The sequence below is a fragment of the Vidua macroura genome, chromosome 2 (genome assembly GCF_024509145.1).
Source record: "Vidua macroura isolate BioBank_ID:100142 chromosome 2, ASM2450914v1, whole genome shotgun sequence".
In the NCBI taxonomy this organism is placed as follows: domain Eukaryota; kingdom Metazoa; phylum Chordata; class Aves; order Passeriformes; family Viduidae; genus Vidua; species Vidua macroura.
The window spans coordinates 84,122,518-84,135,050 of NC_071572.1; positions in this window are offsets into that span (position 1 = coordinate 84,122,518).

The window sequence follows — 12,533 nt, forward strand, 5'->3', positions numbered from 1 at the left end:
ATATTTTTTTTCCTACTTATAACATGAAGAGTTTCAGTTATGAATACTGGCGTCTGAAGGACAGCAAGAAGTTTTTACTATTCACAGTACTTATATCCTGATGATTTTTCAGGTGAGCCCCAGTCCCAGGGGAATCTATAGCATGGGGTCATGTGAGACTTTAGATTTTAGCAGAATTCAGTCAAAAGACAGAAGTTTTCCAAAGTGACAGATTTTCATCAAAACTTCTCTCTATCTTAATATGTTCTGTACACATTAAGCAAACTCATTTGTCTCATAGAAAATAAACACAGTTGGTTTTCTTGTGTACCATAGCATTTTTCCTGACTTTGTGCAGTTACTATGCCATGTGATGGCAGCAGCATCTCCCCAGTACAGAGGTTTATATTTTTCTGGGGTATTCCAGTCCCATATGATTTTAAATAATAGAGAAATTATTGTATGAAACCTTTATTTTAAGTGGCAGCCCCCAGGAACCCCTTCTGTTGCTGGCTGCTTTAGCCACTGAGTATTTGCTCTGCTGCTTTCCAGCTGGTCTGTTAGTTGTCTGGCTGTTGCTGTGTTCACATAGCAGTTTCTCTGGAGCTTTAGCTCTTCTGGGGTTCAGTGATGTACAAGGTTATATGAACATTCCTTCCACAAAACAGACCCTTCCTGCTTGGGGTATTCTCCTTTCCCTAAGGTAAGCAATGGGAAGCTCAGAGCCTGCAGTTCCCAGGGACTGCTTCCTGCAGCAGTGCAGCATTTACAAACACCCCATGACTCCCAGGCATACTGAGCATTAGGCTGGCTCATGCCCAAATAGTAGTGTTGGAACTTACCCCAACTGAAAAAAAGAAAAATACCAAAACAAAACAACTTTAAAAACTCTTTTTGACTTTTAAACTGATGAAGCGCTTCAGCCTGGCTGGGACTGGCACAGGCACCAAAGTTGCTCTTGTTCTCAGACAGATTGCAATAGCTCAACAGTGTGTTAGAGCAGAAGTGGCAAGCCACCTCTGAGTTTGACAAATGGTTTAGGCAGTGGCACACATGACAATGAGCTTTACTGATTTTGAAATAAACTTTCAGCATTGCAATTCCTTAGAAAGGACTTTTTACTGGTCACCAGCTTACATCACCAGGGACTCCCTGTCCCTTCATTAAATGCACTGTTCAGTCCATTTATATCATACATTAAATAGAGACATAAATTAACCACACAATAACAGCTTCATCACAAGAAAGAGCTGCTAGCACTCACAGGGAAGTCCCCAAGTTAGACTATACCTGAAGTGTAGAAATTGAAGGTAAGGTTGTCTTCTTTTCATTTTTTTTATTCTTTTATTCTTTCTCTCTGTCTTCCTTGAACTCAACCTCCTGCAGGGTACATGAAGAGCATGTTACAGGGGACTCACTAGCTGGCATTTCTCTGCCTCCTATTTCTTGGAAGACCATTTCCCTAATTTTAGGGAGAATCCCTGCAAATGGTAAGCCGCCCCAAAAGCCCTTTTAGATCTTGGCTGACTTTGACCTGATTCTTGTAGTTTTTTGTTATCACCTTGTAGTCAGTAGCAACAGAGAAATTGACTTTAATAATTACAATTTTTTACATGAAAACATTTTAAGATTCCATTTTCAATGCCTTTTTTAAAGAACATGCATCTCCATTTAGAAGAAGTATATTTCCAAAAAAAGTTAAAAAAGTTTCCTGGAGCACAGTTTTCATAGTAATTCTAAAGCCCCCCCCCCCTCCCGCTTTTGTGAATAGTACAACTTTTTTCAGAGACTGGAATTCATTTCTGCACAGAAGCCTTTTTAAGGAATTAAATGAGGTTTATGTGATCCTTAATCCTGATTCTAGCTCTTTGTGTGGTGTTGAATTTCATAGAAAGAGTGAATTTCAGACAAAAGAGACCAACAGATTTAACATTTAATCTCTTTTTGAAATGCTGAGAGCTTTCTGGTCTTGTGAGATTTTGAAATGATGTTTCATATATAAAAGTTTTCTTTGTGTGTCTTGCAAGCTGGATCACGATTACTAGATGACTTGCATGATGTTGTCAGCAGTGCCTTTGGGAGCTCTCGTCCCTGCTGTTTAAAAGACCTAATAGTTGATAAAATGTGTCATTTACCTTGCCCTTTGTATATGTAAGTTAAAATATTTTATCTTCAGTGCCTGAAGTATATACAGTCTAATAGTAGCAGGATACAAGGCTGCATGTAGTTAATAATGAACTATTTGAAGATCACCTCTCTTTTGATCCAGTTTCACTCTAGTAAAACTCAGTTTATTCTATCTTCACTGCCTTAAGATTTCAGAAATACCTTGGTCTTTCAAAGTTACATAGAGTATGAATTACATCTGTCTGTGTTGAAGTAAGAGACTGGGGAATAATTAGGATTTGATGTTTATCTGGTGCTGGTATAAAGGTGAGGCATTCCTGAAAAATCCTGGAAAGATTGTTTGAATGATGTCAATGTTTAGATAATGCTGGCTATAACTCAACCATGTTGATGTGCTGAATTTTGAGCAAGAGCAAACCAAGGCATAACTTACTAGCATCCCCAAGAACTATGCAATGAAGCTCAGCAGTTTTGTGCATTGAGGGGAGGGCTATTTCATCCTACTTTCAGAGTTTTTCACCTTCATTTTAATATTTCCTGGAGAATTGAACTTTAACTTTTGTGTGGTTTAATTTCTCTTGGTCACAAGTCAAATGTAAACTCTTGGCAGCATTTCTCTAGCTGGAGTACAGTCTTTTGCCAGGAGGAATGTGATGAGTCATGATGTGTGACCAGAATAGTTGTGGTGTTAAAATTGCCAAGAGTTGATGGAGTTCCACCCACAAAACTGTGCTTAGGTACTTGAATATATTCCATCTGTGGCAACAGAAACAAGAGACTCTTAAAATGAAGTGGAGTGGCAAAAGCATTCATCTGCTTGTTAGTGCATGTGCACTAACATCTTAGCATGTTATATACCAGATCTCTGGACCTGCAAAAGCCTTTCAGCTTTAACTTAGCCTTCATTTTTGGCCTGGCTTGATGAATGGCTATTAAAAGCCTTCCTTTTTGTGTTTTCATTGCATTATAGAGATAAAAAGTAAGTATTTAAACTATAATGAAGAGAACGCCTGCCTGGTTAACCCAACCTGCATGTACTGCAAAGAGGATACCAAAGTATACACAAACAAACTGACATCCCTACATTTCTTGTTACGTACATTTCTTACTTAATTAAGGGAATGAAGGTGACATAACCATGCTTGTAAGGAGGTGCAGTTTTCATGTTCTATCTGTAAGGATTAGAAACCTGTTAAATTATTTCCATAATAGCAAAGTCAGAATAAAGGACTGTGTCATCCCAGGGTTGATGGTGATTCTCCAAGATTTACTGTTTGAGTAAAGCATCTTTCATGTGAAGGTATTGCTTCTATTCAGATCCTTGGCAAAAAGAAGAGGTACAGGTATCAGGACAACTGCAGACAAATAGAGTTTAGAGTCCTAACCTGCTCCGGTGGAGCCAACAACAAAAGTTCAGCTGACTTCAGCCACACAGATTCAGATCCTAAAAGATCAACAGAGGAAAAAGAAGTTTGAAAAGGTACACAACAGAAAAAGAGAAAGCAGGTTTGCCTGGATGTTCTTTGAAATAGATATATGTTTTAAAATGTAATTTTAATTCTAGATTTACATGTTTCAACCATATGAAAAATATAATCACATGGAGAGTTCTTTCATTGTTAAAATAATTAAAATAGAAGATGGATTTTCACTTTATATATTCATCTCTGAAATTCTTTTACCTTTTTTATTATTGTAAAATTTGCACATCTGCTCTGGTTCAGTATTCTCCAAGCCTTCCCTGATATTCTTTTGTATCTGCTTACTACTAACCTGTTGCACAGCAATACTGAAGGGCTTATTTTTCATTGTTAAAATCCCTGACTCCTTCAGCATAATTGGGGATATATATACAAAATAACAATATTAACAACGTGTATTATGTATCAAAAGTACCCAGAAGTAAATGGTAGACAAGACAGACACAAATGCTGGTATCTGGTAAGTAATCAAATGTGTTCCTAAGCACAAGTCCTTTTTAAGTACGGTAACTTCTTGTTTTCTTAACAAGCTGTGTTCATCCAATGTCCTTAGCACAGGTATGGTCTTTGCAGACACCAGATGGTGCAGTGGGGTTTTCCCTCACCCTAACTCTCTATTTAAAGTTTACCATCCCCTCTACTCTGTGTTTGTTCTGTCCCTCCAGAAATAGCCTTTGAGTTCACACAAGCCCAGCTTACATGGTACTGAGGTTGGGATGTGGTCTCTGGTAAGCCAAAAGGAAAAGACGAATGAAAGAGTGTTACACAAACCTCCTGTCTTGAAATTCTGCCTAGAAATTATCAAAACCACAGACAAGCAGAGCACAGGATCTCAGCTGCTGAGGTCATCCTCTTCCTTTGAGATTATATAGATCAAAAATATTCAAACCTCTACCACCTTTCCTCACATGTCCAAGCAGTACTTAGTGCAGAATAGCAGTATTTCCAGCAAGGTGAAATGGGCCTGAAAGAAAGAGAGCCGTTTACTAAGTAAGCAGTCCCAGACTGAATTGTCCCTAAACACTGTGAATGATGAAATAATTTGGCCATGTGAAAGACCTCAAAGACCTGTGCCCTTAGAGGTCTGGGCTAGATTTTTATCTTAGATTTCTTAGGCTGATGTAGTTTCTCAGTTCCTTTCCCATGACTTTTCTATTTCTGATGTTATCTAAGTATATATGACATACTTTCCCATTCAGATCTAGGGGTACATAGTTCATTAACTGGTGTCTTATATTTTAGCTTTACAACATGCTTAGGAATTGTCATGGCTACTTTTTAAGCATATGGGGATATTGGTGGAGAGTGTTGGTAAAGTTTCTTTTATTAGATATGGATGTTTGCCAGTAGCTTAACTTTAAAACTAGTGCTGACTGTAATTTTCATTTGTTAAAAGGCTTTTGCATCCCCCTCCTCCTCTTGACTTTGGCTTATTAAAACAAAATATGATTATTATTCTTTATATGTTCCAATAAAAGGTTTAAACAACTTCTTTCTGTCTGAAATCTCTCTATCCTGTGAATATATTGGTTATGTAACCAATTTTGAGCAAAACTGGTCACAATGAAAAGTTTACTTGAGCTTTCTATGATTGGTTATACCAAACACTTTGGAATTTCTTATGTTGGGATATAATAATATGCAATGACAGGGATTTTTGCCTTCACATAATGTACCTCCTTCAGTAATAGAGCATAATGTATTTTGAGATGATGCTTTTATTTTGAGATTATGCACTTTCTTACAGTATTCATTTTTAAAATTTCCATTAAACTTAAGTACCCCACACTTGAAGTTGGTAAAATGGTAGTTAAAATGGCATGTTAAATTCCAAGCATCAAAGTGCAAACTGCTTAATATTGTTTGAAAACAGAAGAGTGCAGAGCAGAACACTAGAATGCAATTGTACGATTGCTGGGTCTCTGTTTTGCCCACATACCTTCTGCAGCTCAAACCACAGTGACCTGAGGTTAGCTGCTTGCAACAGAGGCACAGGAGGGGTGTTAGAGTTTCCACTCACTGTTGCTGTTCTGAGTAGTCATTACTTGCGTTAGAGAAGAACCTATCAGCTCACACATAGTCCTGCACTGTTGATTATTGTGAAAAGATGGTCTCTGTTCCTTAGAACATATGATTTAAGGATGAAGTAAGAGACAGAGGGTGGATAATGGGAAACAAAAAAAAAAACAACAGAGGGAGACAGCCAGTTATTTATGATTGCAAAGACAAGTGGAGGTCACAGAACCACAGTTTTGTAAACAACATGAATCAAATCTCAGAACTTTGGAATTTGATTGTTGTTTTGGCTGAAAACACTGCTGTAGCCTTAAGTTATTAAATCATTCCCTTCTTCCTCTGATGGTGCCAGGAAAGTAGGACCATGGGCAGTTATCTCAGCATTTCAGCTGGGAAGCTGAAGAAAGTAAAAGAAGTCGAGAGAAACACCTAAAAACTTAATACAGACAGGAGACCACTGCTGTGCTTATTTAAAAAAAAAAAATTCAGGCAAAACAAGCTTTGTTCACATATGCATTCAGGCAAACTCAGGGTGACCACTTTCTCCACCTTAGCATGATTAAATGATTAGTGCTGAGAAGTGTTTTGCAGCTGGAGAGATTTGCACTCTAAAGTGGCTGTAGTTTCTGCCCTCCTTTAGACCCCCTAGGGTATTTTGCTTAGTCAAAATTGACAGCACAGTTGTAGTCCAAAGATATATTTAAGCAAACAGCAAAATTCTGTGGAGCGCCCTTCAGAAGGATTGTGGTGATCAACGGTGGTGGTGGGAGCAGGAACGATGGATATTTTATAGAAATACAGCATAATAAGATTGCTGTGGGCTCCAGGTCTTCTAGCCTGCTCTGGGTGCAAGGCTCACAGGGCTCACTTGCTCGCACCTAAACCAGGGTGCAAAAGGAAGCAGTGGAGGAGGAAACAGGGACGAACTAATGGAGAATGGTAAGGAAGAATATGCAATGGTTCCCTTGTACATTTATCTAAAATTAAGGGTGTGTGGTCAGGGGTAGAGGATGATGCTGCTTGACTTGAAAGCAAAGTTGCAAAATAAATAGGTGCATTTGCAGTAAACACCTGACCCATGGACTGGGGCCAAACCTCTCGTGAACTTCAAAATTCGGGAATGTGTTCTCTTCTGTGGCAGTGGTTCAGAAGCATCTGGCAGATCTTTGCTTACGCTGCCTCTGCTGTGTCAACAGAAACAGAATAACTGACCCAGAACAAGCCCTTTTCTTAACTGCCAAAGTACGGTATTTTTATCTTTCATAAAGTATGCAGTTTTACTGCTTTCTTGTTAGAAAGTGGTTCTAGAGAAAGAATCTTAAGAGATTTTTTAGCATGAGGATTTATATTTTATAACAGCAGTCTTTTCAAATAGGCATTTAAAGCAGGTTTTTAGAAGTGATTTTTGAGGAAAGGAGAAAGAGCTGTTACTATGTCATAATGTAATGATAATCCTTCCTCATTAGTTGACAGGTGCTGATTTATCTTTTTCTGGTGATTGTGGATTATGTAACACTGAGTATATTTTGGGACAGAGATGGGTTTCTGGATTTATCCAGTATGGTCTCAGGAAATTGCTTTCTTGATGGCTTTGCTTTTATTCTGATCTGATGAAAAATCACTAGTTGCTAAAAAGCTGTAGTCATTTGGTAACTATCTGAGAAACTGGTTTATTAAAAAAGTTAAATTTTTTTGGTACAAAACATGTCACAGAAATGGGCTAGTTGAAATGACCCTCTGAAGTTAAAGATTGCTCACAGCAATTTTCAAAATTGCGAATATATTAATATTTTCAAAATTGAGAAATATCTGCCTCATATTTCAAAATAATTTTGTTTTAAACTATAAATTAATGACAATTTTTTGTAAATTATACATATGTCTATATTAGAAATCACACACTTAAATTTACCCAAATAAAATGGTTAGTACCTTGTATCAGTGTGCCACTTTGGTTAACCTTTTTGTTCAGATTTAAGGGAGTTTGTAATTTTTTCCCCAGTTCTACCTATTCCTCACAGTTTAGAATAAGATTAATTTAAACAAAAAGTTTCAAAGCTTCTCTCATTAAGTAGGCCAATTCCCACTGGTCCTATTAAAATGAAACAACACTGAAAAGAAACCAACAAAAAAAAGCCTGATTGTTTGTCTATATATCTACAGCCTTAGGAGATGTGTGTGTGGGAGAGAGAGATGGAGAAGGGGAAGGATAGAGGAAATTATGATATGTGTACTATTAATCTGATGCAATGGAAGATAAATTAATTTAAGCTGCATGGTAGCTTTGCTTTGCAGCTTATCAAAGAAACTTAGAAGGGGCCTGAAAGCCAGAACTGTATCTCGTAAAAGACTGCTTAATTTGCAGAATAATCTGAGATTTTATTAGTCCAGGACCCCAAAAAATCCTGTTCTGCTAACACTGTCCTAAAGGTACCTGCTTCCTCAAATTCAGGCTGTGTGCTGTGAGCTCCCCAGGTAGGGACTCTCACTTTATTTAAGGGCTTGATCCTTCTGGTTCTGGTGCAGTGCTGAAACAGTCATTGAAAAAGAGACTCCAAGTCATCAGTTGTGAAGGATGCTTACTCAGAAAAGCCAGGTAGGACTGCCAGACTGACTCCAGCCCAAAACCTGAAGTGGACAGAAAGCCCTGCTGACTGCAGTGCACTTGCCTTGCATGGCTCATGCTGTGAGCCAAAGTTGTGATGCATTCCTGTTTCCTTTAGGCTTCTTTTGGTTTGTACTTCTGGGGTTGCGGGGGGGCAGGAGAGGTAGGGTGGTGTTGACGTTTTCTGTTTGTATCTTTTTTTATTGTCCCAGGTAATTATTTCACTTTTCTGCACAGTATATCCTTTTCCAAGGTGACCTATGATTTTTAGGTGCTTGGGCGTGGTGTTCCTGACATGAATCATGCTTGTACTCTATTATGCTGTACTTACATGCCAAAACACCTGTCTCTCTTAAGTGTCTGCAGAGAACTTCGTAAGATTGTGTGTATATTTTCACATGAAACCTTTAACACACTGCAATGGGCAACTCTGTCCCTTTCCGGCATGGGATATGCCCAGTAGATGGCACCTGGAACCTGCACACTGACAACTGCTTGCCCTAAATTCCAATGTATCTTAATTTGCTATGCTGAAGTGATTTTTAGTTAACACACCCCCTATGTTTTCATTAAGACTGGCCAAAGGAGGTTACTTTAACCTCGATTAATAAAACGTATAATCATTTTGGAAATATTTGGAATCGGAGACCTGCCAACTGCTTTTTTCTTTTTTTTTTTTTTTTCACCCCCTGGCTCTCGCAGTAATCAATACAAGAAACTAAAAATGCAAATCACGGAAAGTGTCTTGCATTTCACATCTCTCAGCCTCCCTTCCTGCCTCTCCCTGCATAATTTAACCCATCCTTGAAATCCCGGTTGTCAGTGCACTGGTGAACAGTGAGGGAACCATCGACAAACTTGCTCTTGCTTGGTATTTTTCAAGGAGAATAAGTGAGGCAAATGCACAGAAAAGCACCGCTGCACCACCACCCGCGGCAGAGCCGGACCCTCGCACAGTCCCGGCCTATCTGGGGGCTTCTACTGACAAAAAAATGTTTGTGACCCCAGGACGAGAGCGCGAGGCGGGGCCAGCAGGGGCCGCTGCTGCCCCGCGGGAGCCGCTGGCCTGAGCCCCCCACATCCTCCGCATCCTCCGCCCCCCCCGCATCCCCCTCCCCGCGAACGGCAGGGGGGCCTGCGAGAGTGTCCTCAGCGGGCAGGACCCCAGCATGGGTTCCTGCCCATACTTCGCAGGAAAAAAACCCCAACAAATCAAACCCAGCATATTTTATTTTATTTTATTTTATTTTATTTTATTTTATTTTATTTTATTTTATTTTATTTTATTTTATTTTATTTTATTTTATTTTAATTTTTCACTACTGGCCCCTTCCCTAACAAAGGTTTCAATACTATGTAATTAACTACCAGTATCTGTTTAATTTCATTAGTTTATTTATTTTACAGTTATTCTGTGGGAAGCAGGCACATCTTGGAAGCAGGTGAAGTGTATTCCTGTTTTGCATGTTGAGTCCATCGTGGTCTTCTATAATAGTCAAATATCCTCTCGGATAAAGGTGCACCTGAAGCCAAGATTTGCTGTTACTGCTCCAGGAGATGTATTCTGCAGTACACCTGTGGTTGTGTCATCTCCACGTTGCTGTGTTGCAGGTATTTAATGATAATTAACTGAACTGCAAAGCACCTGAGTGCATTTTAACTCCAAGTATACAAGCAGCACTCCTGAAGTCAGCAATTTCCTTCAAGCACTTTAGGTTAATCATGTGCTTAAATGCTTGACTATGTCTTCAGTCACCACATCACAGCCTGCAGAGGAGTTGTGAAAAGTAATATGATTAAATATGAGGTAGAGGAGTCCAGGCTGAGATCAAGGACTGTGGCTCTGGAACAAGCTTATTCTGTCACAGTCCTGCTGGGCACAGGATCCTGGATTTGGGGATCTGAACACAAAATCAGTGCTGATCTCAGTAGGTCTGCCTGAAGATTAATGGCACTGTCCTGCTGGAGGGGCTGTCACAGCATGTTGTAAATCCACTGTCAGGTCATATGTAGACACTAAAGAAGCTGCAAAATGCTTTAACAGAGCCTGGATCTACGCTAATGGCCAACTTTCAGCATGAAATTCCCTGCTTACACACATTCTTCCTGCAGCTTCAAATACCACCAGACTTTGAGTAAGCTGATCTGAGTTTAAGTCAGCTGACATTGATTTAAAAGGATAATCTCTACAAAAGTATTGACCTCTGCATATGAAAGAACTAAAAAAAACCAGCAGGGAATACACTGTGAAACTAGCTCCTGAGGCACTTAAAAGCTTTGTCTTGCCTAAACTAAACCCAGCCATGCACTGAGCCCACTTGGGATAAACAACTACTGCCTATATGAAGGCTGCATCATCAGCTTGGCAAAGCAGTGGCCTGAAGTATGCTGCTCATATGCTCGAATCCTGATGAGATGTCAGGAATAGCAAAACTTGGGGGAAGGTGGAAGGGGAAAGGAAAGGAATCATTGATAAGGCTACACAATATGCAGGGGATAACACTAAATTTTACATATGATTTTAAACATCACAGTAATGCAGTGCAGAGGCAGACAGCTGGGAAAGAGCAAGCAGTGTCTGCTTCCCCCTGATTTAGATGTGGACAGGATGTGAAGGTCCTCAGCTAGACAGCTGGAGCAGTGAGTCATGGTAGGCTAAAGTTCTTTCTCAGTCACTTAAAATTATTATTTGGACCTTAGCAGTTTCAGTAATAACTGAAAATATGTTCATAATGTATGTAAGATTGTAGGAATTCCCTTTTGTCCCCTCTGATCATGGGGTGGGACTCCTTCATGGACACAGGTAAAAGATGAAAGGCGCTCTTCTCCTCGGGACTAAATCCTGTTTATTGTCAGGAGCCACTTAGATCCAGGCAACACCTCAGGGGGTAACAGAGGCCCAGAGGCCAAAGAGCCGAGGGGCCACATCCAATGGGACACAGGTGAGGAGAAGGGGAGGGGAGAGCAGGTCAGGGAGAGCCCATCACACCTGAGGCTTGGGGGGGGGGGTGGGGGGGGAGAGGAAAGGTGTGTGGAATAGACCAATGTGACATAGTGCAATAGAAAAACTACTCAGTGCAAATTCCCAATCACCCAGTGCAAAACAACAACTTAATTACTATTTAGTGCATCACAACATAAGATAATGCCTATCTCAGTCTAACTCAATCCAGTCAAATGGCTAGTCTGTCAAATGGAAGTTAAATGAAATAGAATTATTTGGCTCAGTGCTGGAGCCAGTCTTATTTAATATGTGTACCAAGGATCTGGACAAGGGGATCAATTGCACCCCCAGTCAGTTTGCAGATGACCAAGATGGACAGGAGTGTTGATTTGCTGGAGGACAGGAAGGCTCTGCAGAAAGATCTGGACAGGCTGGATTGATGGTCTGAGGCCATTTTCATGAGGTTCAACAAGGCCAAGTGCAGCTGTGTCACAGCAGCCCCAGGCAGTGCTCCAAGCTGGGGGCAGGGCCTGAAAGCTGTCAGGCTGAAAAGGACCTGGGGGTGCTGGTGACAGCAGCTGAACATGAGCCAGGGTGTGCCCAGGTGGCCAAGAGGGCCAGTGGCATCCTGGCCTGGATCAGCACTGGTGTGGCCAGCAGGAGCAGGGCAGTGGCCATCCCCCTGTACTCAGCACTGGTGCGGCTGCACCTGGAATCCTGTGTGCTGGGCCCCTTATGCTAGAAAGAGAAGAGGTGCGGAATCACCCATCTGGAGACGTGAGGCACTCTACTTAAAGAGGTGTGCTGCTTACGGGTGGCTCATATCAGGGATGCCACTGGGAGACTACCAAGCCTTGTACAGGACACTGACTATTGCCCACTGCTGCTGATTCATGTGGCACAGTCAGGAGCAGTCTGAGGAATATCAAGAAGGGTAACACAACCCTAGGAGTGTTGATAAGGGATGCTGGAGCAAAAGTAGAAGACTCTATGATTTTATTGGATTCTCTTGAATTTAGTCAGAGAGAGGCATCTGGTAAACATCAATAAACTCAGTAAACACCAGTTTTATTATTGGAAAACAATTTATTGAGTATTGTTTTCTACTCCTTTAAAGTTAACTCAAAAGGTAAATTAGAAACAGTCTTGAAATATTTTGCTTTGTAGATAAACACTTCAAAAATAACAAAAACGCTAAATAGATTTAATGAATATATTTTTAGCAAACCCATTGAGTACAGTCTTCTGAGTCAAATGGATAGCTCTGAACTCACAAACGTCACCTTTTTCTGCCTCTACTTCTATTTTTGTTGTAATATTTTGTTTAGAAAGTGAAAACAGATTTCACACTGCTGAAAAGCCAAGCCAAACTCCTAAGGGA